Genomic DNA, 27,353 nt, shown 5'->3' with positions numbered 1-27,353 from the left:
TTTATAATCTTGCAGAATGTGGTTTTAATTTCAACTGTTCAACATTTACAGCAAATATTATAATTCAAACCATACAGATTAAATAGACAATAAGCTCTGTCTTTTTTTTTGTGTCTTTATACAGTAGTAGTAGATCATGCCTTAAGTTGGAGTCTTCTTTTCCTTTCCTGTAAATATATCATGCCTTGAGTAGAAGTTTTCTTTTCCTTTCCTGTAAATATATCTTGCCTTGAGTACACGTCTTCTTTTCCTTTCCTGTAAATGTATCATGCCTTGGGTAGAAGTCATCTTTTTCTTTCCTGTAAAGATATCACGCCTTGGGTAGAAGTCTTCTTTTCCTTTCCTGTAAATAGATAAATCGTTGATACAAAAGATTGCTACATGTACCAGACAGTGTGACGTTACGTTAATATTATAAGGAAGCTTCCATTTCATTTTTAGGGGAGGGAGGACTTGGAATGAAATTTGAAAAAAACGTCAGGACCGAATAGAGGGAAAAACAAAAAGAAAAAGGCAGGACAGAGATTACAATTAAAAAAAAATGCAGGACAATATTTTTCATCCCCCCCCCCTTTTCCCCCAATTAAAGTCAAATGGTAGCTCCCTTACGTAAAAATAAGCCTGCTATATGTATATTGGTTACAGGGTTAACTGCATTGAATGTCTCAATACTTTCTGTTATTGTCATTCTGATGTTGATATCTATAACATGAGAAGATTGTACCTGCATAGGGCAATTTTGATATCATTAAGAAAGAGTACAAGCCCCTTTACAGACATTCTGATATCTGAGTATACAACAAATTTTGAGGAGGTTTGCGCGAACTATAAGCTCAGTTTTAAAATATGTATCATGAGAATCATTCTGTCAACACTGTGTTAATCGGGAAAATTTCAAACTCGATATTTGATTCATAAAAATGAAGACAATACAAACATTTAAAAATAGATGTGAAACCCTGTCTAATTTAGAAAAGATGGAGTTACAGTCTATACAGTAACTTTCTTTCACTTGCAGTATATTTACATATTTGCCAATGTGCGTTTTTGTATTGGTAGCAGAAATGTCCTTAAAACCTAGTAAGTCTATTTCCTCATCAATTGATTACGCTTGAGAATTGGCAATAGTTAGGAATAGTTCACGCTCACGATTTTTTTACGACACTGTATGGTATAATAGCGTTATAGAGTATAGCAATTGTGGTGACGTTACAGTAGAAATTAAATAAGGTCACCAAATTTGTTTTATACGCTAATAAAATGCTCCGCAGGGCGCAGCTTGATACGACCGCAGAGGTCGAACCCTGAACAGTTGGGGGAAGTATGGACACAACATTCAAGCTTGATACAGCTTTGGATTTGGATTGAGATTAAATATTTGACACAGCATAGGTTTCTAACACAGATTGAATGTGGTCTAAGAACTTAAAAATTTTAAATTGGACATTCACCTATTATGGTCCAATATCCAAAATCTAAATACATGGTTAGATTCAGCATATCAAAGAACCCCAAGAATTCAATTTTTGATGAAATCAAACAAAGTTTAATTTTGGACCCTTTTGACCTCAATGTGGACAAAGTTGATAACGGGGCCCAAAAATCAAAAATCTAAATACATGGTTAGATTCAGCATATCAAAGAACCCCATATATTCAATTTTTGTTGAAATCAAACAAAGTTTAATTTTGGACCCCGATTTGGACCAACTTGAAAACTGGGCCCATAATCAAAAATCTAAATACATGTTTAGATTCAGCATATCAAAGAACCCTAAGAATTCAATTTTTGTTAAAATCAAACTAAGTTTAATTTTGGACCCTTTGGACCTTAATGTAGACCAATTTGAAAACGGAACCAAAAATTAAGAATCTAAATACACGGTTAGATTCGGCATATCAAAGAACCCCAATAATTCAATTTTTGATGAAATCAAACAAAGTTTAATTTTGGACCCTTTTGACCTCAATGTGGACAAAGTTGATAACGGGGCCCAAAAATCAAAAATCTAAATACATGGTTAGATTCAGCATATCAAAGAACCCCATATATTCAATTTTTGTTGAAATCAAACAAAGTTTAATTTTGGACCCCGATTTGGACCAACTTGAAAACTGGGCCCATAATCAAAAATCTAAATACATGTTTAGATTCAGCATATCAAAGAACCCTAAGAATTCAATTTTTGTTAAAATCAAACTAAGTTTAATTTTGGACCCTTTGGACCTTAATGTAGACCAATTTGAAAACGGAACCAAAAATTAAGAATCTAAATACACGGTTAGATTCGGCATATCAAAGAACCCCAATAATTCAATTTTTGATGAAATCAAACAAAGTTTAATTTTGGACCCTTTTGACCTCAATGTGGACAAAGTTGATAACGGGGCCCAAAAATCAAAAATCTAAATACATGGTTAGATTCAGCATATCAAAGAACCCCATATATTCAATTTTTGTTGAAATCAAACAAAGTTTAATTTTGGACCCCGATTTGGACCAACTTGAAAACTGGGCCCATAATCAAAAATCTAAATACATGTTTAGATTCAGCATATCAAAGAACCCAAAGAATTCAATTTTTGTTAAAATCAAACTAAGTTTAATTTTGGACCCTTTGGACCTTAATGTAGACCAATTTGAAAACGGAACCAAAATTTAAGAATCTAAATACACAGTTAGATTCGGCATATCAAAGAACCCCAATAATTCAATTTTTGATGAAATCAAACAAAGTTTAATTTTGGACCCTTTGGACCTCAATGTGGACCAATTTAAAAACGGGGCCCAAAATCCAAAAACTAAATACACGATTAGATTCAGCATATTAAAGAACCCCATGAAATCAAGAATAAAACCCCATTGAAATTGGTCAAGAAATAAGCAATTTATAGGAAGTATCTTCTTTTGCACAATCCTGTGCTATTAAATATTTCTTGCTATTGCGCAATACTGTACAATTGACAATTTCTTGCTATTGCGCAATATTGTGCTATTGGATATTTCTTGCTATTGCGCAATACTGTGCAATTGAAGATTTCTTGCTATTGCGCAATACTGTGCAATTGAAGATTTCTTGCTATTGTGCAATACTGTGCAATTGAAAATTTCTTGCTATTGCACAATACTTATTATATAATAATTTACACATCCTGTTTGGTGTGTATCTCCTACCATATCATTATTATTTGATTTTAAATTTAAATCAGAAATAACCAACTTAAAATGGAAAATTTTAAAAGAAACAAAAAAGGAAAAAAAGAAAAAAAAAATAAATCCCCCCCCCCCCAAAATTTTTTGAACCCCCATTATGATTCATCACCCCCAAACTCAATCCCAGCCTTCCCTTTGTGGTATGGTACCTTGCAGTACAATTTCAGAGAGATCAATACACTTGAACACAAGTTATTGTCTGGAAACTAGAAAAAAATGTGTTTTTTGGCCCCTTTTTGGCCCCAAATTCCTAAACATTTAGGGCAATTACCCCCAAACTCAAACCCAGCTTTCCCTTTGTGATATGGAACCTTGTAGTACAATTTCAGAAAGATCCATACACTTACACACAAGTTATTGTCATGAAACTAGAAAAATGCTTGTTTTTTGCCCCTTTTTGGCCCCTAATTCCTAAAATTTGGAGGCAATTACCCCCAAAATCAATCCCAGCATTCCTTTAGTGATATGGAACCTTGTGGTACAATGTCAGAGAGATCCATACACTAACACACAAGTTATGTCTGGAAGTTACAAAAATGCTTATTTTTGGCCCCTTTTTGGCCCCTAATTCCTTTACTGTTATTACCATAACCCCCAAAATCAATCCCAACCTTCCTTTTGTGGTATTGAACCTTGTGGTAAAATTTCATAAAGATCCATTCACTTAAACTAAAGTTAGAGTGCGAAAACCAATGTGTCTTCGGACGACGCCGGACGACGCCAGACGACGACGACGACGACGACGACGACGACGCCGGACGACGACGACGCCAACGTCATACCAATATACGACCACAAAAATTTTTTTGCGGTCGTATAAAAATCAAACCTTTAAGAAATGCATTCTAAAAAAATAAACTAAATAAATGGGGATGGACACAGATGCTGCCCCCGCTTGCATATAATGTTATAAAGGGACACAATTCAAGAACTGTAAAAGTGACGCTACCCAAATTTGTACTTGCTCTGAGTTTTGTGGTAATTAGCATTGTGTATACGTTTGATAACATTTAGTTGAGGAAAACTTAAGCTAGACAACCGGAACAAAAAATCCAGCAATTTTTCCATTTGTAAAGGGCATAACTCTAGAACGGTAAAAAATGACGCCATCAAAGTTTAAACTTGATCTGTGTTTTGTAGTAATAAGTATTGTGTATAAGTTTCATAACATTTGGTTGAGGAAAATTAAAGTTAGAGAAAGGAAACAAAAAAATAAGCATTTTTTTCCATTTGTAAAGGGGCATAACTCTAGAACGGCAAAAGTGACGCCATCAATATTCAAACTTGGTCTGTGTTTTGTAGTAAAAAACATTGTGTATAAGTTCCATAAAGTTTGGTTGAGGCAAACTAAAGTTAGAGAACGGAAACAAAAAAAATTATCAATTTTTCCATTTGTAAAGGGGCATAACTCTAGAACGGTTAAAATGACGCCACCAAAATTCAACCTTGGTCTATGTTTTGTGGTAATAAGCATTGTGTATAAGTTTCATAACATTAAGTTGAGGCAAACTAAAGTTAGAGAACAGGAAACAAAAACTTCAGCAATTTTTCCATTTGTAAAGGGGTATAACTCAAGAATGGCAGGAGTGACGCCACCAAAATTCAAATTTGATCTGTGTTTTGTGGTAATAAGCATTGTGTATAAGTTTCATAACATTTGGTTGAGGCAAACTAAAGTTAGAGAACGGAAACAAATTATGGGACGTTCTTACGGACGTACAGACATGCAAGGATAAAAAACTTATAGACCCCTCCGCTACGGCGGGAGCATACACATTTGAAAATAAATCTTTATAAGTCTGTTGCCGATGAAAAAAAGCAATATCTAGAAGCATTGAATTATATTTAACAAGAACTTATCCATAGTACACGGATGCCCCATCGCACTATCATTTTCTATGTTCAGTGGACCATGAAATTGGGGTCAAAAATCTAATTTGGCATTTAAATTAGAAAGATCAAATCATAGGGAACATGTGTACGAAGTTTAAGTTGATTGGACTTCAACTTCATCAAAAACTACCTTGACCAAAAACTTTAACCTGAAGCGGGACAGACGGACGGACGAACGAACGGACGAACGGACGTACAGACCAGGAAACATAATGCCCCTCTACTATCGTAGGTGGGGCATACAAATAACAAGAACAACTTTCAGTGGTGTCGTGGTAGCATGTCTACATCGAGTGCAGGAGGTCATGGGATCGAAACCCGGCTTGGTCAAAACATAAACTTTAAAAGTGACATTTGCTGCGACTACGCTGAGCACGCAGCATTAAGGAGTAAGAGAAAAGACTGGTCGGCTCGGAATTAGAATAAGATGTCCGACTAGGGTGACATGTGAAGCGGCGGATTTTACCCGAATCCTCCTTATGGAGCTACTTTTGTGGTTAATGAAAATGTTTTACATGTTCCACTCCAAACATTGCCTAATAAGAGGCCCCAGTCCCCCCCCCCCCTTTTTCAAAATCCCGGATCCGCATCTGATGTCTTCCTACGGACTGTTGCCTTGTGAGCGAGCAAGTTGTAAATCCATCCCAGCAAGTCGGTCTAGTACAAAGCAGGGTTTATTATGCATATCACATTAACATATGTTCCCGTCCTAAATAAAAATTAACTTTGCCTCTTGACTTTAAGCAGCAACCCATCGCCACCATCTTATACTAAATTGCACTAACACTCGTGTTCTATAATAGATACCTTATTAGAGTATCTTATAATTTGATCCTTTCTTCGTACTTTAATTATTGGTAAAATTTCTCATACATGTGTAAGACGATTTTTGTGAAAACACAGAAAAAATATAAGAATTATAAAAGTATTGAATTGCAGTAAAGAATGCAAGGATTTGATACTGATTACGCTCATCTTTACTTTTTCATTTAAGCTTGTACACTTGGTATGTAATACTATGTAATACCCGCTCGACCAACATCGTTCAAATTCGAATTAACTTGATGTACGTATGAACGACCAGCCACTCCGATAGCAGCCATTTTCCAGGTATGTCTATAAACCATAAAAAATTGCATAAGATTCATTCTAAATTAATTTTCTTTTATTAAAAAAAATATACTAGTAACCATTAAATCGTCTGTTTTATATATAAAATGAAGCAGTCAAAGACGCTATTAAATGAATTGTCGTTAAATTAATGAACACGAAATGAAATTTTGAAATTCATTTAATCAGAGTGTCTTTGACTGCTTAATTGTATTTTTAAAACAGATAATTGAGTAGTCATATATTAATGAAAACGGTTTCTAGTACTAAGTTTGAATCTGATGCAACTTTTGGGTTTATAGTCATATCTGAAAACTGGCTGCAAGCGCAGTGGCTGCTAGCTTGATCCTGGTGTGCGAGGCATTAATACCTTAAACAGATAGTAGCTACGATTTTCATTAAATTCATTTTTTAATATATATGCCGGAATTTGTACAAAAAGTTAATAAAGTATAAATAAAACCTTCACTGTTTACTTTCCATTTAGCATTTAGAAACTTTTTAACGTTTTACACTTGAATTTAATTATTGTCTACAGACAAAAATTCGATGTTAAGCCAACCCTTATTCATATGACCTATGTTAACCTTTACTAGGCAGACATCAATGCGCAATCGCACGTTGTCCCTCGAAGGGAAAATGTCGAACAGAGGAATGTTGTCGCGGGAATGGAACGTGTATTTACAGTTTCTGCGAGAAAAAGGAACAGAAAAGAGGTGCAGACAAGTTATTGTAAATTGAAAATAAATAACGGCGATGATATCGGTCATTAGAATCACTTAAACGACCTGTCACGCAGGCAAAGCCACACAGAAGTAGCCGACAATACGACGGTTTGCGAAATGTTTACATTTCTAAACTATTCCAGATCACATGAAAACAAATCGCGACGTGTTCAAATCGTTGTTGTCCAAAATTTACGGGCAGTAATCTCCCAACTTAGCAGAATTTTAAAAATTAACTTCTTTACAATTTAATATTATTCTTCCGGTGTATCCTTCATGATGGCCCCAATTCAATTCACAAACACGTGTATACATTATCGGCATTGTTTTGTCATACAATTGTAAAAACAAGAGTATAATATCGCCATTGTTTGAGAACCTTGGGTTCTAATAATATGCAGGCCTTTGTTATATTTTGTTGTTTACACAATTTGATAAATGGTGTCAAATATGTACGTTTAATTTAAAGAAATTATCAAATACGTAAGAAAACAAAAAACACATGTTCATATCTATTTATATCTGGGTCATTTCACTCGCTGTGTCGGCAAAGTTCGGGAAGTAAACCCGATGCATAATTAATGAGATGAATAGGCACGCAACACGATATTAATTATCAATTATTAACACTTCTGTAGTTTATATAAACATTCCAGCGATCTTATTGTTAATTTTTAGTACATATCTTTGATTTTAGCACTTTAAAACTTGGTCATAATTTTGTCGTAGCTTCTATCCCTTTAAAAATGAGATTACTAGCTTGTGTATGTTGAAATTGATCTTATTTTATCATGTTTTCTAAAAACCTACCCATAAAATTCCAACCTATTCATGTTATGCTTTTTTCATGATATTTATAGCATGCAAAATCAGATATAATATAAAGTAATGTCTACTAAATCTGCTTATAAACCATTCGTGCAACAGTTACTTGAAAGCATAATCGAGTACACACACTATCGTTTGCTATAGATACGCATTATATCCAAGTGAAAATAATGCCATGATGCAGCTCAAAATACTTCCAATACTGTTGATTATGATTCATAAAACGTACGTTGATATTAAGTGTATATATCAATTATTTTCGTTCAATCTCGGCTCCCATGTCGTGCTACGGTTGGTACGGCATCAAACCGGGTATCTGCTATTAAAATTTCTCTTGTGCAAATTTAGAAGAAGAGATAGAGATGAAGGAGTCTGCAGCTGTGAATTTTTGTGTTTCAGAATTGATGGTTGTTTGTTATTTCATTCTCACTAAGCGTTGGTCATTTGACTTTCCCACAAGTATTGATTACAGCACGGTGTTGTCTGTTCACTTTTAATTGTATGCATCATAAATATCTAGCAAATAACACATCTTGTGATTAACAAAAGATATCGATTAAAAAGATAGTCTGAATTATTCGGGTTATTCATATATATTGTGCATAAAACAGTGAAAAATAGTAATTACATGCTTTATTCAAAAATTAACACACTTGCATTTTCACTGATCCATGAAATGAGCTCGAGATCAATTGAAAACTATCAGACGGGCATAAGGACCTTGCAAGGTACGCACATATACCAATTAACTAGCTAATTGTTAGCGAGAAATACGTCATAATTGTGTCATTTGGACAGAGGATTCGTTTTGCATATGTCAAATATTTGTCAGTGGAAGTTAAACAAGCAGTTTTATATTTGTATGATAATACAAATTTTAATTTCTGGTAAATGATGCAATCAAACTGATTTGCTACAATTAAAATGTTTCACTAGACGCAAAAGGGAACTGGTATCGCAGAAAGGTATTCTCGCAGTAACTACCGGTATGCTTCTTTGAGAACATGTAGTGAGTGGTATTCATGCTAGAAGTAGGAATTTTGATGATCCATATTTCAAAAATGACAACATTGTTTCATGAGAGGAAAACAGAATCGGCATGGCAGTAATTCCTCGTCTTTGAATATATATCATTATATTGACGAAAGCTATGAATATATGTCAATGAACGCTTTGTTTTATCAAAAATTACTCTGAACAAAAACACATTATCTATCCAAAATTTTCTAACATTACGAATGATAATTGCTATGAAGATGTTTCACAAGACGCAAAATGGATCGGTATGGTGCTATGCTTTATTTTTATAATCCGTATTTCAGAAATGACAATATATTATACTTTGCTTTATCAAGTTTTATTCTGGACAAAAAACAAATGATTTATAAATTTTCTTTCATCACGAAATCAGAATGTTAAAAATGGACGTCTGTCTGTCCAACTGTCTTTTGGTTACTTGTGTCGTTGGGCTGTCTGATAAAACGAAAATATACCACTTGTACTCTATAAATACTTGATGCATAATTGAAATGAAAGTGTACCATCGTGACTATCATATGTATGACTTTGAAATATGTATCTATGAAAAAACTCTCTAATTGTATACCTTATTCTAAAATTTTGAATACAATTATTTTATTTCTCCTTTTTCTACTTTAACAAATGATGTCTTTGATCACCGCTTGTAAGATTTATATTTAGAAAACTTGTATAAAAGTTTCTTTTTTTTTTCTCTCTTTTTTTCAAAAATTTGATAAATATAAAAATAAGAAGATGTGGTACATGTGTGATTGCCAATGAGACAACTCTCCACAAGAGACTTAATGACGTAGAAGCTTGCAAGTATAGGTCACCATACGGCCTTCAACATTGAGCAAAACCCATACCACATAGTCAGCTATAAAATGACAAATGTAAAACAATTCAAACAAATATGCAGATATTTGTTCATGCCAATCGCAATCCAGTTAGGTTCATTTAAGCAACATTTTTGAATATATATACAAATGATATTAATCTTCGATAATTGATAATCTGATAAATGCCGTAATGTAAATATGCATACCTACTTTGTAACACGGCTTCGTAAGTTTTTTAACTTACCGATTTAGCGCAAAATTCAATAAAACAAATATTGTTTTCGTATGAAATGACCTTTCTAACCATTATGCAAACGAATATATATATATATCCTTTGCTCGGAAAATGGGGGGAGGGGGCACTTAATGTTATAATATAACGAGTGGTAGGGATGAGCCGCTGAAATAGGTCACTATTTCATGCTCCATATGAGACATTCAGATTACATATATCAATAGGTTGAATTTACCGCGCTGAAGTACGTCCATTATTCATTTTTCATTATTCAAAATTCAATAATGAATAATGAAATAGTTCATTATTCACTATTCAATATCAAGTGATGAATAATGAATAATGAAATAGTTTATGTTTCATTATTCAAGTTAAAGCGGTGAATAGTGAAATAAAAATAAAAAAATTGACTGTGACATTTTAGCTATATCCCGTATTTCTAAATTAGTCTTTTTGGTGTTATCTAACAAATATTCCAATTGATATCAGAAAAAATAAATAAAAACACTCTTTAAATTCTAATTTGATTTATTTATCTGCTTCCTAGTTTCGGAGGATAAACTAGTGGGTTTTCCTAACTATTTTTAACAGGAATTCCTTGGTTCAATGTATGGACGACCTGAATACCAAAACATATATTTATAAATTAAAATACTCTACGTGGTCTTTTTTTATTTTCACTGGACCTTTGCTATTCTTCATCCACTAATTATAGATATAACAAGTCGATTGTTCAGTAATGACCATTACAGGGGTTACGGAGGACCTAAATGCCAAAATACGCGTGAAAATTAAGAAATAGCCAATTTTGAATAATGAAATGGATATATTGAATAATGGAATGGACTGCTGCGACCCTTTATCCCCTAATTGTAGATATACCTTATACCTCATTCGAAAGCTTATTAAGAGAGGAACAAAAGATATATAGTCAATATGTTCCGCAACGCATATTAGAGGAGTAACGAAGGACCTACATATCGAAATACGCGTGAACATTAAGAAATAGCTTATTTTGAATAATGGAATGGACTGCTGCAACCCGTCAGCCCCTAATCAAGGAAAAATTTATACACCAAATTAAAGCTTATTGATAGAGGAATAAACTGAGTATAAACGATATGTGCCGCAATGACCATTAGAGGGGTTACGGAGGACCTAAATGCCAAAATACGCGTGAAAATTAAGAAATAGCCAATTTTAAATAATGAAATGGATATATTGAATAATGGAATGGACTGCTGCGACCCTTTATCCCCTAATTATAGATATACCTTATACCTCATTCGAAAGCTTATTAAGAGAGGAACAAAAGATATATAGTCAATATGTTCCGCAACGCATATTAGAGGAGTAACGAAGGACCTAAATATCGAAATACGCGTGAACATTAAGAAATAGCTTATTTTGAATAATGGAATGGACTGCGGCGACCCTTCAGCCCCTTATTATAGAGGAAGAAAAGATATTATCAATATGAGCTGCAATGCCGTATTCAAATGATAGTAGGGACCAGAATCTTACAAATATGCTTGTAAAAAAATACCAGTAAAAGCTTCACTGCCAACTGATGCTACCCGAACTACATTTTATGTACATATGCTTGCAATTATAGTGAGAGAGAAGCAGGAACCTACATTGAAAATATTTTGTCTGTATACATGTGTTTCAATTAATAATTGATAATGGGATACTGTACCGAACCTGTATTTGAACTAATAGTAATTTTAACCTATTCCCTATATCAACCATCTGTATAAGTTTCATTCCACCAAGCAAGATAAATCTGTGCTACTATCTGTATATCATTTTTTTAGCTCACCTGGCCAAAAAGGCCAAGTGAGCTTTTATCATCACTTGGCCGTCGTCGTCCGTCGTCGTTAACTTTTACAGAAATCTTCTCCTCTGAAACTACTGGGCAATTTAACCAAAATTGGCCACAATCATAATTAGAGTATCTAGTTTAGAAATATGTCTGATAACCCCGCTTGCCAACCAACTTGGCCGACATGGCTTAAAATAGAACACAGGAATAAAATGCAGGTTTTGTCTATTATCTTGAAAACTGCTACTAATTGAGGCAATAGAGAAAAATAGACAAATAGAAAGAGGTTGAAATGTTCAAAATGATCAGGTCTACTTATTATCTATTATTTCAAAACTTTTGGCTAATATTCCAAAAATGATCAAAGCACATAGTCGTTATCGTCAGACGACTCTCCGAGTTATTGTGCTCTAATGACGTTTTTTTTTATCAATTTGAAAAACTGTAATCAGATAGATAAAAACATAAGAAAGCAAAAATGATCAGCAAGTCAAGTACCACAAATAAGTTTTTGTAGAAGTTACTGTCGATTTTTACCAATATTTTACGTCTTTGCCTACTATCTTGAAAACTATATAAAAAAAAGAATAGATAGACACTTAAAAAGCAAAAATCAGTGTATATAATGTGCGAATCCTGAAATACCATTTTTGCTGTTTCCGTTATGAATTTCTAATATAGAAAGATAAATAAACAGATGATTTTTGAATAAAATAAGAAATAATACATCATGTGTACTGTTTTTATAAATTCACAATATAGGTATGAGATGCGGACGGGTTTTCATCGCGCCTACAGCCATCCAGGTGTAAAATTGATACACAAATAGATAAATATTAAGAATAGTTCACGAACAGAGCGTGCAAGATATTGAAACGCAGCAGTTAAGGTTCATTTGCTGAAAAATGTACCTTTTAACATAATTATTAATGTTGTATAACCTAAAACAGGTTTTGTTATTCAGCATGTTGATATTGAATTAAATTCCACTATTCTGTTTTCGTTATGCGATTCATGTTAACTGTCGAATAATGATACTAGACTTCATTTTCACTGTAGGGGCGATTCATTTCTATTGTACATGCGATGCATTTTCACAGATGGAAATTAATTAATTTTCATCATATAAAGTCTTAATTCAGCCGACTTTCTAGCAAAAATTGTGAAGTCAGAAGGATTGATTATATATGCATACTTTGTGAGTGAAAGTCTGGGGTAATATATCAATAAATTCCAAAAAAATAGCATTTATTGCTAATATTGTCCATTCTATTTTCTGCAATAATTTTTCCAGATTCAGATCTATATGTAGGATAAAATTTATCCTTTCATATGACACGCCATCATTGAATACATATATCTTGGACAGTTAAGGCAATCCACGTCACCGAAAAAGCAAAGTTTTCGGTTTCGGTCTAAATCTACATCACATACAAATAAAACGTCATTAGAGCTATTTTCCTAATGCTTGTAGTTTAAAAGTGCGGTTGGCTTGCTTGCTTTGTTTGTATAAATGTTTGCTTAGGCATTGAAATTAATTTGAGCAAACATTTATAAAAACAAAGCAAGCATGCCAGCCAAACCTTTAATCTACAAGAATTAGGAAAATAGCTCTAATGGATGCATCTTAGATAACAAAGAGCATTCAAAAGACGATCTTCATTTCACGATTGAATGAGTGGTAACGTTTTCATCTCGCACAAACAATTGCTTTACATTTGACGCTTGGATGACTGGATAATTGATATTTCTCATGCCATTGTGTATACATCTTATACAGTAAAGAAATTTCGAGCATCAGTTGAGTCACCTTAATTTATGTTTGAATTTCTTATAAATCGTTGTTACAAATAAGCAAATACGTAATTGTAAGAATACAAGGATATATTGAATACAGTTTATTATTACATGTTTAAATTGTTCGGGGTATAACCGCCGTACAGTTGATTCCGGACGTTAATCGCTGCATCGCAAAGCTATATTGGTAGATAAACCGTCCTAATATTTTCACCAAAGACTAATTGACGTACTGTTCAGTTAAGTATTCGATGTTTATGAAATCAAAGTTTACTGCCCCTGACAGCATTATATATTGATAAAAACAAACACTCTGTGTAACTCAAACTTGATTAAACTACAAATATAGCATAGTTGGTTGGCTCTTACACTAAATGCGACCGTGTATTTTGTGATTTGTTGTTGATTAAAATACATAATGCGAATGAGAAACCCGTTGTTAGACATTTATTTGAAAAACTGACCTCAGAATTTTGGCACTGTACGATTTATTCTCTTTGTAGTTTGTTTGCTTTCTTTAGAACCGTTCGTTGTACATTCTTGTACTGTTCGTTGTGCAAAAGCCTATCAATATGGAGGAAATATGTATGAAACGGTGTGACAAATTTTCAAAGCTTACAAAGCTTTAAAAAAACGTCATAGTCATTGATGTTCTACTCCAGTATATTTCCGGATCCATGACACACTGATAGCAAACTCATCAAAAAATATTTGAATATGCATGATATGAACGTGTATCATCTTAAGGCGATGTGACGCATATTACCCTGACCTTCGAATGAGCTTGACCATTGAACTCAAGATCAAAATACTGGATTTTTAAAAAAACTGGATTGCAATCAGGCGCTGCCGATGAGTGGGCTTCTCTAGCTCCAGTAAGTTCTGTTTCACGTCAAACAAATACAAAATTCAGGTTGTTTTAATCTTCAATATGAAATGTTAGAAATGTTAAATAGTTTTAGTATTTTCAAATGCTTGCTAACAAAAAATAAAAGATAGGTATTTCAATAATAACAGCTAATTTTGTTCTCGATGTTTTACTAACGAACGGTACAGACCTTTGACGAAAACACGCAACAAACGTACTGAAAAAAAAAATTGACGAACGGTTTACAACGCACAACGTCCGGAATCAACCATACGTTGGTTATACCCGTGTATATTTAAGTAAGCATCTGCATAGCTTGCATTTCAAATTGTAAATATCATCAATATTAAAGTCATTAAAAGACTATTTTCAGTTGTTGCATGTCGAATTATCATATAAAACAACAATGAAAATTCATCGCACCTCCAAAAAATCCACATCAGAAATGATCGCATTTATAGTTAAAATGAATCGCATTCAGTAATCAATATTATGGATTCAGCTGCTTTAGTTACACTTTTTTGGACTTTAATCCTGTTTTTATACATTACAAAGTTATATTCTAATGAAATTGTGTTAAAACATACTTTCAAATCAATTATTTTTTATTTTCAAAAAGTAAACAAACGCAGTTTTTTCCATCATCTTTTTTTGTCTACAATAGACATACTCGCATACGACAGTGAAAATGAATCCCGTAAAAGTTGCACACGGAAACTCTATACAAAAATTTACGACAAAAGAGACGATTTATTGTTAATTTTCGCCTTTAGAATGGTGGCGTTCCTTTCGCCCCTACTTACGGTGTGTATTTTCAACAATGTGTTCTCTTTGCCCATGTCTGTAGTCATGTTTTTGATTTCAATGAACGTAATTCATGTTTAACTGATAGATTATTAAGTCAGGGATTTCGTTATCAAAAATAAAATTAAAACCATCCAAATTCAATATTTAGTTTAGACGTTTGGCTGTATCTGAAGAGTTCTTATTAAAAATGGAATACCACATCCTAATTTTTACGACAATGTTGATTATAAAGCCCGTAAATTTAAATACGATCAATGAAACTAATTGATCCTATATATAAACTTATCATTAAAGGTTATAAATTTACCACAGTAGAAAAATCTTTAAAGATTGTTTTTATTGGTATTATCACTGAGTTTATTTTTGATAAAATTGAACCATGAAAACTAAATATATATTGCTATATATATTCCTACATCCTATCGATACTGTTAACATATATTTGGGCATTGCACAGGGTAATGCATTTCTCAGACTGTTTATGACGTCTTCACATTAAATATGTTGGATGTGTAAAGATTGATATATAAGTCTGGGATAACATAATTTATCTTTTACTGGTAATTGGGTTTGAGTAACTGCGAGTACTCTTATTTCGATGCTTTATGTTGTGATGTAACACCACTTACCCAGGTTAGGGGAGATTGAGCGCTTACAAACATGTTTTAACCCGTCATATTCTTTATGTACTTGTCCAAAGTCAGGGTTTTTTTTTATTTCAGTTGTTGTCGTTTGTTCATGTCTGTTATATTTGTTTTATTGTAAACTGTTTTGTTATAAAATAGGCCGTTAGTTGTTTCACATTTTTGCATGTCGTGGCCTTTTATAGCCGACTACAAGGTATGTTTCCCCCCTCATTGTTGTAGGCCGTACAGTTGCCTATGATTGCTTACATCCACTTCGTTTGAACTTTGAAGGATAGTTTTCTCATTAGCAATCATACCACATCTCCTTATTTTTATATAACTTCCCTTCCCTTCCCAGTTCAATATATTACTTGTGTAAATGTTTCATTCCAATCATGCAAAAAGAAAAAATCAAGTTAGAATAATCCTACAACCATTTAAAAAAAAAAGAATAAGGATAAACGAATAAGTAACAGGGCATCAGTCAAGCGCGGAAACGGGTCTATATGCGCTAATAGGACAATTTCACCGCTACGAACTAAGAACTAACACTAGAGAGAAGAACAGAAAAGAAAGCATTAAACAGGTGCAGCCTATAAAAGGCGAATAAGGAACAAATAACTAGCGAATAAGTAACAAGGAATCAGTCGAGCGTTGAAACTGGTACATATGCGCTAACGGGCTTTAAATATTCTAACTCTGCAAAAACAGAACTAACACCAAAGACATGAAAAGAACTAAAAGGGATGTACAAGTACCCGGCCACGTCCACTCTGTGTTTTTGTTAGATGTATTTCTATTTGTATCCATCTGATGAGTTAAGCCTTTTTCAACTGATTTTTATAGTTCGTTCTTATGTTGTACTGTTACACCACTGTCCCAGGTTAGGTGGGTGGGGTCCCGCTAACATGTTTAACCCAGCCACATTCTGTGTGTATGTGCCTGTCCAAAGCCAGGATCCTGTAATTCAGTGGTTGTCGTTTGTTGCTGTGTTACATATTTGTTTTTCGTTCATTTTTTGTACATAAATTAGGCCGTTAGTTTTCTCGTTTGAATTGTTTTACATTTGTCATTTCGGGGCCTTTTATAGCTGACTATGCGGTATGGGCTTTGCTCATTGTTGAAGGCCGTACGGTAACCTATAGTTAATTTCTGTGTCATTTGGTCTCTTGTGAAGATTTGTCTCATTGGCAATAATACCACATCTTATTTTTTATATCAACACCAAAGACATGAAAAGAAATAAGACGAAATCATTAAAAGGGGGCAATGTATAATAAGCAACATGGTATCAGTCGAGCGCAAAAACAGATACATACGCGCTAATAGGGCAATTTCACCTCTACGAACCAAGAACAAAAACCAAGAAAAGAAAAGGAAATAAAGCATTAACAAGATGCAACGTATAAAAATCGAATAAGGAACAAATAAGTAGCGAATAAGTAACAGGGTATCAGTCGAGCGCAAAGACGGAGACATCCGATTTAACAGGAAATATCAACTCACCGAACCCATAGCTAACACCAAAGACAAGAAAAGAAAGCATCAAAAAGGGGTAGCGTATCAAAAGGAATAAGGAACGAATAAGTAGCGAACAAGTAATAGGGTATCATTCGAGCGCTGAAACGGGTACATACGCGCTTACAGGTTATTTTTACCTCCTCAAACCAGAGTTAAGGAAAAAAAAGAAAGCATTAAAGGGGGGCAACATATGAAAAGATTATAAGGAAAAACAAGTAACGAATAAGGAATAATGATTCAGTAACGAATAGGTAAGAAATACGGAATTAGGAATAAAGAATAAGTAACGAATAATAAATAAGTAATAAGTAAACAAATTGGCGAACCTAAGGGTCGCAGCAGCGCAGCAGTTCATTCCATTATTCAAAATCGTTTTTCCATTATTCAAAATTGGTTATTTCTTAATGTTCACGCTTATTTTGGCATTTAGGTCCTCCGTTACCGCTCTAATGGGCATTGCGGCACATATTGATTATAACCATTTTGTTCCTCTGTCCATAAGCTTTCGAATGGTGTATAAGGTTTCTCTGTAATTAGGGGCTGAAGGGTCGTAGCATTCCATTCCATTATTCAAAATAAGCCATTTCTTATTGTTGACGCGTATTTTGAAATTTAGGTCCTCCGGAACTCCTCTAATAGGCGTTGCGGGACATATTGACTATGTACCTTTTGTTCCTCTATTGATAAGCTTTCGAATGACGTTTAAGGTTTCTCTGTAATTAGGGGCTGAAAGGTCGTAACAGTTCATTCCATTATTCAAAATAAGCTATTTCTTATTGTTGACGCGTATATCGTTTATACTCAGTTTATTCCTCTATCAATAAGCTCTAATTTGGTGTATACATTTTTCCTTGATTAGGGGCTGAAGGGTTGCAGCAGTCCATTCCATTATTCAAAATAAGCTATTTCTTAATGTTCACGCGTATTTCGATATTTAGGTCCTTCGTTACTCCTCTAATATGCGTTGCGGAACATATTGACTATATACCTTTTGTTCCTCTCTTAATAAGCTTTCGAATGAGGTATAAGGTATATCTATAATTAGGGGTTAAAGGGTTGCAGCAGTCCATTCCATTATTCAAAATATCCATTTCATTATTCAAAATTGGCTATTTCTTAATTTTCAAGCGTATTTTGGCATTTTGGTCCTCAGTAACCCCTCTAATGGTCATTGCGGCACATATCGTTTATATTCAGTTTATTTCTCTATCAATAAGCTTTAATTTGGTGTATACATTTTTCCTTGATTAGGGGCTGACGGGTTGCAGCAGTCCATTCCATTATTCAAAATAAGCTATTTCTTAATGTTCACGCGTATTTCGATATTTAGGTCCTTCGTTACTCCTCTAATATGCGTTGCGGAACATATTGACTATATATCTTTTGTTCCTCTCTTAATAAGCTTTCGAATGAGGTATAAGGTATATCTATAATTAGGGGTTAAAGGGTCGCAGCAGTCCATTACATTGTTCAAAATATCCATTTCATTATTCAAAATTGGCTATTTCTTAATTTTCACGCGTATTTTGGCATTTTGGTCCTCCGTAACCCCTCTAATGGTCATTGCGGCACATATAGTTTATATTCAGTTTATTTCTCTATCAATAAGCTTTAATTTGGTGTATAAATTGTTCCTTGATTAGGGGCTGACGGGTTGCAGCAGTCCATTCCATTATTCAAAATAAGCTATTTCTTAATGTTCACGCGTATTTCGATATTTAAGTCCTTCGTTACTCCTCTAATATGCATTGCGGAACATATTGACTATACATCTTTTGTTCCTCTCTTAATAAGCTTTCGAATGAGGTATACGGTATATCTATAATTAGGGGTTAAAGGGTCGCAGCAGTCCATTCCATTATTCAAAATATCCATCTCATTATTCAAAATTGGCTATTTCTTAATTTTCACGCGTATTTTGGCATTTAGGTCCTCCGTAACGCCTCTAATGGTCATTGCGGCACATATCGTTTATACTCAGTTTATTCCTCTATCAATAAGCTTTAATTTGGTGTATAAATTTTTCCTTGATTAGGGGCTGACGGGTTGCAGCAGTCCATTCCATTATTCAAAATAAGCTATTTCTTAATGTTCACGCGTATTTCGATATTTAGGTCCTTCGTTACTCCTCTAATATGCGTTGCGGAACATATTGACTATAAACCTTTTGTTCTTCTCTTAATAAGCTTTCGAATGAGGTATAAGGTATATCTATAATTAGGGGTTAAAGGGTCGCAGCAGTCCATTCCATTATTCAAAATATCCATTTCATTATTCAAAATTGGCTATTTCTTAATTTTCACGCGTATTTTGGCATTTAGGTCCTCCGTAACCCCTCTAATGGTCATTGCGGCACATACCGTTTATACTCAGTTTATTCCTCTATCAATAAGCTTTAATTTGGTGTATAAATTTTTCCTTGATTAGGGGCTGACGGGTTGCAGCAGTCCATTCCATTATTCAAAATAAGCTATTTCTTAATGTTCACGCGTATTTCGATATTTAGGTCCTTCGTTACTCCTCTTATATGCGTTGCGGAACATATTGACTATATACCTTTTGTTCCTCTCTTAATAAGCTTTCGAATGAGGTATAAGGTATATCTATAATTAGGGGTTAAAGGGTCGCAGCAGTCCATTCCATTATTCAAAATATCCATTTCATTATTCAAAATAGGCTATTTCTAAATTTTCACGCGTATTTTGGCATTTAGGTCCTCCGTAACCCCTCTAATGGTCATTGCTGAACAATCGACTTGTTAAAAATATAGTTTATCCTCCGAAACTAGGAAGCAGATAAATAAATCAAATTAGAATTTAAAGAGTGTTTTTATTTATTTTTTCTGATATCAATTTGAATATTTGTTAGATAACACCAAAAAGACTAATTTAGAAATACGGGATATAGCTAAAATGTCACAGTAAATTTTTTTATTTTTATTTCACAATTCACCGCTTTAACTTGAATAATGAAACATAAACTATTTCATTATTCATTATTCATCACTTGATATTAAATAGTGAATAATGAACTATTTCATTATTCATTATTGAATTTTGAATAATGAAAAATGAATAATGGACGTACTTCAGCGTGGTGTTGAATTTATCACTTGCTTGATTATATCATAAGTCACTGTAAGTACTTATCTGAATCAGGTGTCAGTATCTATTTTTGATGCAGTTAAACCACAGTTGTAAATGCTACAGCTAATTGTTAAACCAATTAATCTTTATTTATTCCAATGTGGTATTTCCACTGATGCTATAAATCCGACCATTTTGACATTTGCACCTAACATTCAACGGTTTGTATACATGAAACATGATAACAGTTATTTAAAGAAATTCCACAATGTCAGCGTCTTTTAAGAGGGAACGGCAATGTAACTTTTTAAATAATATAAATCTATCTCTGGGGTGTCACTACATTTATCTGACCACACTTGTTTATTGTATATTGAAAGTGAAATTTCTTCATACTGAAAGATATGAAAGGGCAAATAGTGGAAAGTATTTAAGAGGTGACGAATTTATCGGAAAAGCAAGGTGTGATTATGACGATTGCAGGGGCGATTTCAAAAAGGGGGACGGGTTCCCAACCCAGGTTAAAAGGGGCGGGGAGTTCCAACTCAAGGACCCCCCACCCCCCAGGATCCGCCACTGGCAACCCTACGTATCCAGCACATATAGTTAATCAGTAAATAATTTAGTCAAACGTTTGTGTATTTGTCTTCACAGCATGAACTTATCTGATGACCAGAATATTATAGATGATTATGACCAGCTGTGAACTATGAATTGTAGATACTATGTACATGATGTAACGCCAAGGAATTGTATACTCAACGCATAAACATAATTTATAATTTGGAACTAATCGGTGGCACACTGTACGTCTACGTATGAAAGGAGATCAAAACAGAATTTTCATAGAATATCATAAAAATTGAGACGAGGCTTTGTTATAAAATAGTTTATTCGTTTGTCCATATCATCATAATAATAGATATAAGAAGATGTGGTATGAGTGCTAATGAGACAACTCTCCATCCAAGTCACAGTTTGTAAAAGTAAAATATTATAGGTCAAAGTACGGCCTTCAACACGGACCCTTGGTTCACACCGAACAGCAAGCTATAAAAGGGACCAAAAAATGACTAGTGTTAAACCATTCAAACAGGAAAACTAACGGTCTAATCTATATGTATAATATGTCATTATAAAAATAAGAAGATGTGGTACGATTGCTAATGAGACAAATCTTCTCAAGAGACAAAATGACACAACTATAGGTCATCGTACGGCCTTCGACAATGAGTAAAACCCATACCGCATAGTTAGCTGTTAAAGGCACTGAAATGACAAATGTAAAACAATTCAAAAAAGAAAACTAACCTCCTGATTTATGTGCAAAATAATAAACGAAAAACAAATATGATATACAGCAATAAACGACAACAACTGAATTACGGGCTCCTGACTTGGGACAAGTACATACAGAATGTGGCGGGTTTAAACAAGTTTGAAGGAGCGCCAACCCTCCCCTAACCTGGGATAGTGGTGTAACAGTACAACATAAGAACGAACTATAAAAATCAGTTGAAAATGGCTTAACTCGATACATGGATAGATCGAAACAAAGAAAAAATACATCTTACAAAAACGCAGAGTACCTATACATCCCCACTAAAAAAAGACACTAAGTACAGATCTGAGTGTACTCGCAGTTATTGACAGCTGTTCAAAGCCAATAATAACTAATAAAATCATGCATCTAAGACTAAAATATAAAATAAGTTCACATCCAACATCTACATGATCTATATAATGGATTTATTATAAATGAATGTGCCTTTTTAAATTAATATTTAGTTTGGTTTTGATTTACTGATAACCACTATACCAATGAAAACAGTACAAAAAGATCTAATTATAGCGTTGAATTGGTAATCTTTTTAGAATAAGTTTAATAAAAGTAACGATAAGTTTACCCGGATCGTATCTAAATTTCCAGGCTCGACAAACTACATGTACATCTCCGTAAAAACTAGGGTGTGCTTTCCGATTAAAAATACAACCAAACTTCCGAACAAAATCTAAATATTTATGGAAGAGTTTAGTAAAGGTTTTAAATAATTTGGTAACGAAATCCCTGACTTAATAATTTACCAGTTATAAATAGATTACGTTCATTAAAATCCGAAACGTCACAACAGACACGTGCATAGCGAACGAGTTGTGATGCATAAACACCGTAAGATGGTGCAGAAGGAACACCACCGTCCAAAAAAAAAAAAGAGGAAAATTAACAATAAGGAACGAAAAATCGTTCCTTTTGTCGTATATTTTTGTACTTTGGTTCAGCCGGGGTCGATTTGGATGAAAGGCCTACATTTCAAAATTTAGTGGTTGCTTAATTATAAATCCCGCATGCACTCTATACGTCAGTAAGGATTTTATTTTCTGCTTGTAGAAGTCTAGGTGACCATTATATTTCTATTCTCTTATAAACACTATAGATGCACAATTTTTAGTCATTTAACTATTAATTTTTAAATCATACAACTTCAATTAATTTTCTAGTAAATCAAAGTAATGTAAGATTTATAGACATAATAATTTGAATCAGCATTACACACGACTCCACATATTGATTAATTCATCGTGATATAAGGTTGATCGAAATTGTGTACAAATGTTTTGATAAACCTGATAACCGGATGGTTACATTTACCATATTTATCGAAATTATGGCTTTGAAGTAAAGCGGTCTACAGTTTTGTATTTCTGTCATCATTAACGCCAACTTGCAGTGCATGAAGTAAATCAACAATGTATATCAAACAAATTTTAAAATGCAAATTAAGTTTTGCAAGATGTGGAATGGAAAGTAATTTTTGGTGTATCAAAATGGATAGGTATTACTATAGAAGTTTATGGGAAAATTGAAAAAAAAGTAATTTCTGCATAATATGTTCCATTATCAGCATTATTCAGTGCTACGTATTATATTAATAGTCATTACATGTTCTTTTTCAGCATACCATGAAAGTATTATATTGATTAAATTTAACTTAAAGGTTGTACATTTTTTTCGAATGTTACAAGAATATTTATGGTTTTCTCTTTCGTCTCAGTGTAGAAAAATGTTATTAACGTATTTATCAACTAATTACACGCATGTGATGACTTCTACATAGCATTAGAAGGTTACGAGGCAGATCAATTGTTACACCTTTTATAATAATTCCAAAGTTATAAACAACTTAACAGAAAGAGGGACATTCAAACTCATAAATCGAAAACAAACTGACAACGCCATGGCTAAAAAAGAAAAAGACAAACAGACAAACAAAAGTACACAAAACACAATATAGAAAATAAAGACTAAGCAACACGACATTTAAGAATAAAAACCAATATTTACTGTTTAAGGCCCATCATGGTGATCGTTCTTTAAATGCATCAAGAAATATTTAAAGCCATTCGTAAAAAATCTGTCATACGTCAGAGTAATCTCAGACTAGGTTGACTGTTTAGGTTATTACTAACACCAGCAACACGACGGGTGCCACATGTGGAGCAGGATCTCCTTCTCTTCCAGAGAACGAGATTATCCCCAGTTTTGGTGGGTTTCGTGTTGCTAAGTCTTTATTTTCTATATTGTGTTTTGTGTATTTTTGTTTGTCTGTTTGTCTTTTTCTTTTTTAACGGTTATATATACAGGCTTGGAAATCATTTATTTGTTAACTGAATGTCCAATGCCAAATATTTCATGCAACGAGAAACAAAAACATAAATTGCTTAACATACGGTGTAAGATGTTTCAGAACTGTTAAGCATTTACACACATACACATGACATAAATAAATTGAAATTTGGTTCTCATGATAACATTCAGTTAACAAATAATCAAAATATTTGATATTTTTCCGATCAAAGCCTCAAAACCTCCCCCGGCACCAGCCGCTATGGGAATCAACTTTTGAATTTATTTTTTTTTGGAAATTTTTTCAATAAACACTTAAATTAAAAAAACATTGTCAAAGTTAGGAGTAAAGCGCGATGATAATTGCTGATTAATACTTTTTATAAGAATTGTATGATTTTCAAGCCTGTATATATAACCGTTATGCGTGTTTATCAACGCCTCTTTCATGAATAAAAAAAAACTATTTAAATTGATTGTAACTTAAACTGAAATGTTTATGGCTTGTGGGTAATTTTGTTTTTTTGTTTGTTTTTTTTTTTATGAAAATAGTTGCGGGGATTTCGTTTCTTCCTTTTTATTTATTTTAAGGCAAACATTGCGTAAAAATTGACATATTTGTCATTAATGACATGGTCGGTAAATGTCGTTTCCTTGACAATGAAGTACACATCCGGTTATTTCGGTATGTTCCGTATTACAATGTCACGAGGTTCCAAAAAATCGATCGAAACCCATGTATCCATACGACATGTCGAGTTAATTAACAGATAGTTAACGCGGCATCGCACTATAAACGATTGAAGTCCACTTGTTGGAGTTCCTGTCAATATAATACTTCCATGAGGATACTAATATTGGGTGCATGCCCCCAGACCTGGTGGGTAATTAGCCGGGGTTTAGGAAACCGCTTTTACAGTTTATTGAAGGTGTTCCAATAAACACTAAAACAACTGGCATATAATTTCTTTCCTGAACAGAAGATTTCACCTGTTAAATGATCTTAATGAGGAATTCTTGTCAAATGTTCTGACTCCTTCGTTTTTTTTTATACGATACAGGGTAAAATATTTTGCCCCATAACACCCATTTTTCTTTTCATTTAAGACTTCAATAGCTCATAAAACGTCATTAACCAAGAATTAAGCAGATTCCAGATTTCTTTTCTTTCGATATGAGACCCAAATAATGCCAATACTAAATATAAGGTAAGAGTCAGCCTTTTCCCACCATTTTTTAAAGATTAGATATCTCGAAAAGGAGCTCTATAACCTATCAATATTTTTAGCTTATTTTGTTCCTTTACTAATTCCTTTCTGACTTATAGTATCAACTTTTTAAACTCTAGATTTTTTCAATTTCACCTAAGTACATCCTTTATCTGTAATATTGTTTATTAAACCAATAGAAATATTCGTGCTGTTCAAATTAACATGTAGTTTACATAAAAGCTTTTGCAAAGAGACATTTCAGACAGGTGTCAATATTTACACACCAAACGATAAGCTGTCATAAATAACGCATGTTGAAGCTGCCATAGGCGGATCTACGGGAACCTGGGTGGCCCGGCCCCCTCTTTCATGGGAAAAATTTGGTTGGTTATATAGAGATTCAATGAAGCATGACTGGAGCGCCCCCTTAGGTCAGTCAGCGCCCCCTCCCCCTTTAGAAAAAGTTCTGGATCCGCCACTTGAGCCTGGGTTTGATTAACGACAAGTTTATAAGTCAAATCAAGCTGTAAATAATATCTTAGATGTGGATAAGTAGATTCAATAGCAATACAAAGTTTGCTGGTGACCTTGACCTTGCGATGGGGAGGGGCACGTGCCCCACTCTGACTCTAAGTAAATCCGCCACTGCAGTGATCAGTACGTAAACAAGAATATTTCATCCCCTTTCCTCGGAGAAAATATGCATTAGAATTGATTCTTACTGAATGCCTGATTACTAGTATCATAAAAAGAAGAATAATGGTGTATTATTAGGTTGCTGTTACAGTATATTAACACTATATGTATAAGCTTTGTTAAAATTGAGGGTGGGAATGGGGAATGCATCAACAACAACCCGACCAAAGAGCAGTGAAAATAGATCACGTGTTCACTTAAAACATGCATTTAGTACACTTAACCCATTATTGACTATACATTTTAACTTGTTCTAAATCACAAAAGATAAAATTCCATGTCTTATACTCGTACAGCATTTAAGGATTTGAATTTTTCTAATTTTTCGATGTCTTTTAAGATCGATGCATGTTTGAACACAATAATTTGAAGATCATTGAATTAATTCTTAGGTTTTTCATCGTTTATTTCAACAAGCGTCAATTCATTGTACAGCCACAGTTATAAATATTTGTTAATCATGTATTAAACATACCTGTCGCCAATTTTGTTCTTTTTTTCGCTGTCACTTCTTTTGTCGTAGATGGCATCAACATTCATTAAAATACACAACAACATATGGCAGTATTATAAATGTGAAATTTTACGCGTACATTAAGTTAGATTTGCAGACGAGATGATGACGACTATTTCCGAGATCTGTAGTAAAATCAGGCATGTACTAAAAGGTTGAGTGGAGTGGAGTGGAGTGGTGGAGTGGAGTGTTGGAGTGTTGGAGTGGAGTCATGGAGTGAAAACATGGAGTTAGAAAATGGAGTGTAGTTGAGTTGTTGGGTCCATAGTTTTAAAATTAAACCAATTTGTAAGATATGTTTTTATAGCTTTAAAAATCATAGAATGAATTTGGATGTTTGGTCTCGACAACGTCCAACTGCATTCATGTACATTGTACCAATATAATTCACCTTGGATGTGTCATAGGTATGATTTAAGGTTATATCTCCAAACATGCAGTCTAGGTCGCACACACATTTAAAGATGTCCTGAAATGTGTAAGATGCACCACGAGGGCGTTAGCCCGAGTAGGTGTATCTAATTTACACCCCAAAATATTATGATTAATGTTAAATGATAGATATCTATAACTTAGGAAGGGGCCTTTCAGCAATTTTACCTTAGTTAACAACATTCTGGTGTAAATATTTTTACTTGCAAAGCAAAGTTTAAGTTATAAACTTCAAGTATATACAAAACAACAGCATAAACAGAACAGTTCTTTGCAAGAAAAACGACACTTGGTTTCTGTATGTTTCATTTGCAAAAGATATGAATTTGCTTATTTGGTAAAAGATCTATTTATCTATGGAGATCAATATAGCATTCATTTAAGTTAATTTTAAATCAAGAATGAAAAATTTGTCTGTTTGACATAAATTATATAGTTTTATTCGATGATGATCAATTAATGATTTTTTTTATACATTTCAA

The 27,353-nt window shown here is 33.6% G+C and overlaps 1 long non-coding RNA gene across 1 annotated transcript; it reads right to left on the bottom strand.

Annotated features, from left to right (window-relative positions):
* Window positions 1–26,538, bottom strand: LOC127730810 (uncharacterized). The gene is made up of 2 exons (XR_007995308.1): window positions 26,401–26,538; window positions 1–343 (listed from the first exon to the last, which is right to left on the bottom strand). It is a non-coding gene; the product is annotated as an uncharacterized LOC127730810 (long non-coding RNA).
* Between the last annotated feature and the right edge of the window lie 815 nt (window positions 26,539–27,353).

Source organism: Mytilus californianus, unplaced genomic scaffold, assembly GCF_021869535.1.
Source record: "Mytilus californianus isolate M0D057914Y unplaced genomic scaffold, xbMytCali1.0.p SCAF_2, whole genome shotgun sequence".
Taxonomy (NCBI): domain Eukaryota; kingdom Metazoa; phylum Mollusca; class Bivalvia; order Mytilida; family Mytilidae; genus Mytilus; species Mytilus californianus.
The sequence above is the reverse complement of the archived record's forward strand: the minus strand, read 5'-3'. Positions and strand labels throughout refer to the sequence as shown.